Genomic DNA, 6,033 nt, shown 5'->3' on the forward strand with positions numbered 1-6,033 from the left:
CAAGGCAAGCTATTGAAAATGTCGGAAAATTGGAGAAAGGAGTCTATGTAGTTGATTTGAGAGACTCATTTCATTATTGGACTCACCAAACCACTTACAGTGTTTCAGGTACAAAATGACTGTTTCTCGCTGAGAAAATGCCAAAAAGCGGATTTCTGTCATAACATTGATTTACCTTCTGATTTTTTAAGGCAAGCTATTGAAAACGTTAGAAAATTGGAGAAAGGAGTCTATGTAGTTGATTTGAGAGACTCATTTCATTATTGGACTCACCAAACCACTTACAGTGTTTCAGGTACAAAATGACTGTTTCTCGCTGAGAAAATGCCAAAAAGCGGATTTCTGTCATAACATTGATTTACCTTCTGATTTTTTAAGACAAGCTATTGAAAACGTTGGAAAATTGGAGAAAGGTGTCTATGTAGTTGATTTGAGGGACTCATTTCATTATTGGACTCACCAAACCACTTACAGTGTTTCAGGTACAAAATGACTGTTTCTCGCTGAGAAAATGCCAAAAAGCGGATTTCTGTCATAACATTGATTTACCTTCTGATTTTTCAAGGCAAGCTATTGAAAATGTCGGAAAATTGGAGAAAGGAGTCTATGTAGTTGATTTGAGAGACTAATTTCATTATTGGACTCACCAAACCACTTACAGTGTTTCAGGTACAAAATGACTGTTTCTCGCTGAGAAAATGCCAAAAAGCGGATTTCTGTCATAACATTGATTTACCTTCTGATTTTTCAAGGCAAGCTATTGAAAATGTCGAAAAATTGGAGAAAGGAGTCTATGTAGTTGATTTGAGAGACTCATTTCATTATTGGACTCACCAAACCACTTACAGTGTTTCAGGTACAAAATGACTGTTTCTCGCTGAGAAAATGCCAAAAAGCGGATTTCTGTCATAACATTGATTTACCTTCTGATTTTTTAAGGCAAGCTATTGAAAACGTTAGAAAATTGGAGAAAGGAGTCTATGTAGTTGATTTGAGAGACTCATTTCATTATTGGACTCACCAAACCACTTACAGTGTTTCAGGTACAAAATGACTGTTTCTCGCTGAGAAAATGCCAAAAAGCGGATTTCTGTCATAACATTGATTTACCTTCTGATTTTTCAAGGCAAGCTATTGAAAATGTCGGAAAATTGGAGAAAGGAGTCTATGTAGTTGATTTGAGAGACTCATTTCATTATTGGACTCACCAAACCACTTACAGTGTTTCAGGTACAAAATGACTGTTTCTCGCTGAGAAAATGCCAAAAAGCGGATTTCTGTCATAACATTGATTTACCTTCTGATTTTTCAAGGCAAGCTATTGAAAATGTCGGAAAATTGGAGAAAGGAGTCTATGTAGTTGATTTGAGAGACTCATTTCATTATTGGACTCACCAAACCACTTACAGTGTTTCAGGTACAAAATGACTGTTTCTCGCTGAGAAAATGCCAAAAAGCGGATTTCTGTCATAACATTGATTTACCTTCTGATTTTTTAAGGCAAGCTATTGAAAACGTTAGAAAATTGGAGAAAGGAGTCTATGTAGTTGATTTGAGAGACTCATTTCATTATTGGACTCACCAAACCACTTACAGTGTTTCAGGTACAAAATGACTGTTTCTCGCTGAGAAAATGCCAAAAAGCGGATTTCTGTCATAACATTGATTTACCTTCTGATTTTTTAAGGCAAGCTATTGAAAACGTTAGAAAATTGGAGAAAGGAGTCTATGTAGTTGATTTGAGAGACTCATTTCATTATTGGACTCACCAAACCACTTACAGTGTTTCAGGTACAAAATGACTGTTTCTCGCTGAGAAAATGCCAAAAAGCGGATTTCTGTCATAACATTGATTTACCTTCTGATTTTTCAAGGCAAGCTATTGAAAATGTCGGAAAATTGGAGAAAGGAGTCTATGTAGTTGATTTGAGAGACTCATTTCATTATTGGACTCACCAAACCACTTAGAGTGTTTCAGGTACAAAATGACTGTTTCTCGCTGAGAAAATGCCAAAAAGCGGATTTCTGTCATAACATTGATTTACCTTCTGATTTTTTAAGGCAAGCTATTGAAAACGTTGGAAAATTGGAGAAAGGTGTCTATGTAGTTGATTTGAGAGACTCATTTCATTATTGGACTCTCCAAACCGCTTACAGTGTTTCAGGTACAAAATGACTGTTTCTCGCTGAGAAAATGCCAAAAAGCGGATTTCTGTCATAACATTGATTTACCTTCTTATTTTTTAAGGCAAGCTATTGAAAACGTTAGAAAATTGGAGAAAGGTGTCTATGTAGTTGATTTGAGAGACTCATTTCATTATTGGACTCACCAAACCACTTACAGTGTTTCAGGTACAAAATGACTGTTTCTCGCTGAGAAAATGCCAAAAAGCGGATTTCTGTCATAACATTGATTTACCTTCTGATTTTTCAAGGCAAGCTATTGAAAACGTCATAAAATTGGAGAAAGGAGTCTATGTAGTTGATTTGAGAGACTCATTTCATTATTGGACTCACCAAACCACTTACAGTGTTTCAGGTACAAAATGACTGTTTCTCGCTGAGAAAATGCCAAAAAGCGGATTTCTGTCATAACATTGATTTACCTTCTGATTTTTTAAGGCAAGCTATTGAAAACGTTGGAAAATTGGAGAAAGGTGTCTATGTAGTTGATTTGAGGGACTCATTTCATTATTGGACTCACCAAACCACTTACAGTGTTTCAGGTACAAAATGACTGTTTCTCGCTGAGAAAATGCCAAAAAGCGGATTTCTGTCATAACATTGATTTACCTTCTGATTTTTCAAGGCAAGCTATTGAAAATGTCGGAAAATTGGAGAAAGGAGTCTATGTAGTTGATTTGAGAGACTCATTTCATTATTGGACTCACCAAACCACTTAGAGTGTTTCAGGTACAAAATGACTGTTTCTCGCTGAGAAAATGCCAAAAAGCGGATTTCTGTCATAACATTGATTTACCTTCTGATTTTTTAAGGCAAGCTATTGAAAACGTTAGAAAATTGGAGAAAGGTGTCTATGTAGTTGATTTGAGAGACTCATTTCATTATTGGACTCTCCAAACCGCTTACAGTGTTTCAGGTACAAAATGACTGTTTCTCGCTGAGAAAATGCCAAAAAGCGGATTTCTGTCATAACATTGATTTACCTTCTGATTTTTCAAGGCAAGCTATTGAAAACGTCATAAAATTGGAGAAAGGAGTCTAAGTAGTTGATTTGAGAGACTCATTTCATTATTGGACTCACCAAACCACTTACAGTGTTTCAGGTACAAAATGACTGTTTCTCGCTGAGAAAATGCCAAAAAGCGGATTTCTGTCATAACATTGATTTACCTTCTGATTTTTTAAGGCAAGCTATTGAAAACGTTGGAAAATTGGAGAAAGGTGTCTATGTAGTTGATTTGAGGGACTCATTTCATTATTGGACTCACCAAACCACTTACAGTGTTTCAGGTACAAAATGACTTTCTCGCTGAGAAAATGCCAAAAAGCGGATTTCTGTCATAACATTGATTTACCTGCTGATTTATCAAGGCAAGCTATTGAAAACGTCAGAAAATTGGAGAAAGGAGTCTATGTAGTTGATTTGAGAGACTCATTTCATTATTGGACTCACCAAACCACTTACAGTGTTTCAGGTACAAAATGACTGTTTCTCGCTGAGAAAATGCCAAAAAGCGGATTTCTGTCATAACATTGATTTACCTTCTGATTTTTTAAGGCAAGCTATTGAAAACGTTAGAAGATTGGAGAAAGGTGTCTATGTAGTTGATTTGAGAGACTCATTTCATTATTGGACTCTCCAAACCGCTTACAGTGTTTCAGGTACAAAATGACTGTTTCTCGCTGAGAAAATGCCAAAAAGCGGATTTCTGTCATAACATTGATTTACCTTCTTATTTTTTAAGGCAAGCTATTGAAAACGTTAGAAAATTGGAGAAAGGTGTCTATGTAGTTGATTTGAGGGACTCATTTCATTATTGGACTCACCAAACCACTTACAGTGTTTCAGGTACAAAATGACTGTTTCTCGCTGAGAAAATGCCAAAAAGCGGATTTCTGTCATAACATTGATTTACCTTCTGATTTTTCAAGGCAAGCTATTGAAAATGTCGGAAAATTGGAGAAAGGAGTCTATGTAGTTGATTTGAGAGACTAATTTCATTATTGGACTCACCAAACCACTTACAGTGTTTCAGGTACAAAATGACTGTTTCTCGCTGAGAAAATGCCAAAAAGCGGATTTCTGTCATAACATTGATTTACCTTCTGATTTTTCAAGGCAAGCTATTGAAAATGTCGAAAAATTGGAGAAAGGAGTCTATGTAGTTGATTTGAGAGACTCATTTCATTATTGGACTCACCAAACCACTTACAGTGTTTCAGGTACAAAATGACTGTTTCTCGCTGAGAAAATGCCAAAAAGCGGATTTCTGTCATAACATTGATTTACCTTCTGATTTTTCAAGGCAAGCTATTGAAAACGTTAGAAAATTGGAGAAAGGAGTCTATGTAGTTGATTTGAGAGACTCATTTCATTATTGGACTCACCAAACCACTTACAGTGTTTCAGGTACAAAATGACTGTTTCTCGCTGAGAAAATGCCAAAAAGCGGATTTCTGTCATAACATTGATTTACCTTCTGATTTTTCAAGGCAAGCTATTGAAAATGTCGGAAAATTGGAGAAAGGAGTCTATGTAGTTGATTTGAGAGACTCATTTCATTATTGGACTCACCAAACCACTTACAGTGTTTCAGGTACAAAATGACTGTTTCTCGCTGAGAAAATGCCAAAAAGCGGATTTCTGTCATAACATTGATTTACCTTCTGATTTTTCAAGGCAAGCTATTGAAAATGTCGGAAAATTGGAGAAAGGAGTCTATGTAGTTGATTTGAGAGACTCATTTCATTATTGGACTCACCAAACCACTTACAGTGTTTCAGGTACAAAATGACTGTTTCTCGCTGAGAAAATGCCAAAAAGCGGATTTCTGTCATAACATTGATTTACCTTCTGATTTTTTAAGGCAAGCTATTGAAAACGTTAGAAAATTGGAGAAAGGAGTCTATGTAGTTGATTTGAGAGACTCATTTCATTATTGGACTCACCAAACCACTTACAGTGTTTCAGGTACAAAATGACTGTTTCTCGCTGAGAAAATGCCAAAAAGCGGATTTCTGTCATAACATTGATTTACCTTCTGATTTTTTAAGGCAAGCTATTGAAAACGTTAGAAAATTGGAGAAAGGAGTCTATGTAGTTGATTTGAGAGACTCATTTCATTATTGGACTCACCAAACCACTTACAGTGTTTCAGGTACAAAATGACTGTTTCTCGCTGAGAAAATGCCAAAAAGCGGATTTCTGTCATAACATTGATTTACCTTCTGATTTTTCAAGGCAAGCTATTGAAAATGTCGGAAAATTGGAGAAAGGAGTCTATGTAGTTGATTTGAGAGACTCATTTCATTATTGGACTCACCAAACCACTTAGAGTGTTTCAGGTACAAAATGACTGTTTCTCGCTGAGAAAATGCCAAAAAGCGGATTTCTGTCATAACATTGATTTACCTTCTGATTTTTTAAGGCAAGCTATTGAAAACGTTGGAAAATTGGAGAAAGGTGTCTATGTAGTTGATTTGAGAGACTCATTTCATTATTGGACTCTCCAAACCGCTTACAGTGTTTCAGGTACAAAATGACTGTTTCTCGCTGAGAAAATGCCAAAAAGCGGATTTCTGTCATAACATTGATTTACCTTCTTATTTTTTAAGGCAAGCTATTGAAAACGTTAGAAAATTGGAGAAAGGTGTCTATGTAGTTGATTTGAGAGACTCATTTCATTATTGGACTCACCAAACCACTTACAGTGTTTCAGGTACAAAATGACTGTTTCTCGCTGAGAAAATGCCAAAAAGCGGATTTCTGTCATAACATTGATTTACCTTCTGATTTTTCAAGGCAAGCTATTGAAAACGTCATAAAATTGGAGAAAGGAGTCTATGTAG

This window comes from Cololabis saira, unplaced genomic scaffold (assembly GCF_033807715.1).
Source record: "Cololabis saira isolate AMF1-May2022 unplaced genomic scaffold, fColSai1.1 scf291, whole genome shotgun sequence".
In the NCBI taxonomy this organism is placed as follows: Eukaryota; Metazoa; Chordata; class Actinopteri; order Beloniformes; family Belonidae; genus Cololabis; species Cololabis saira.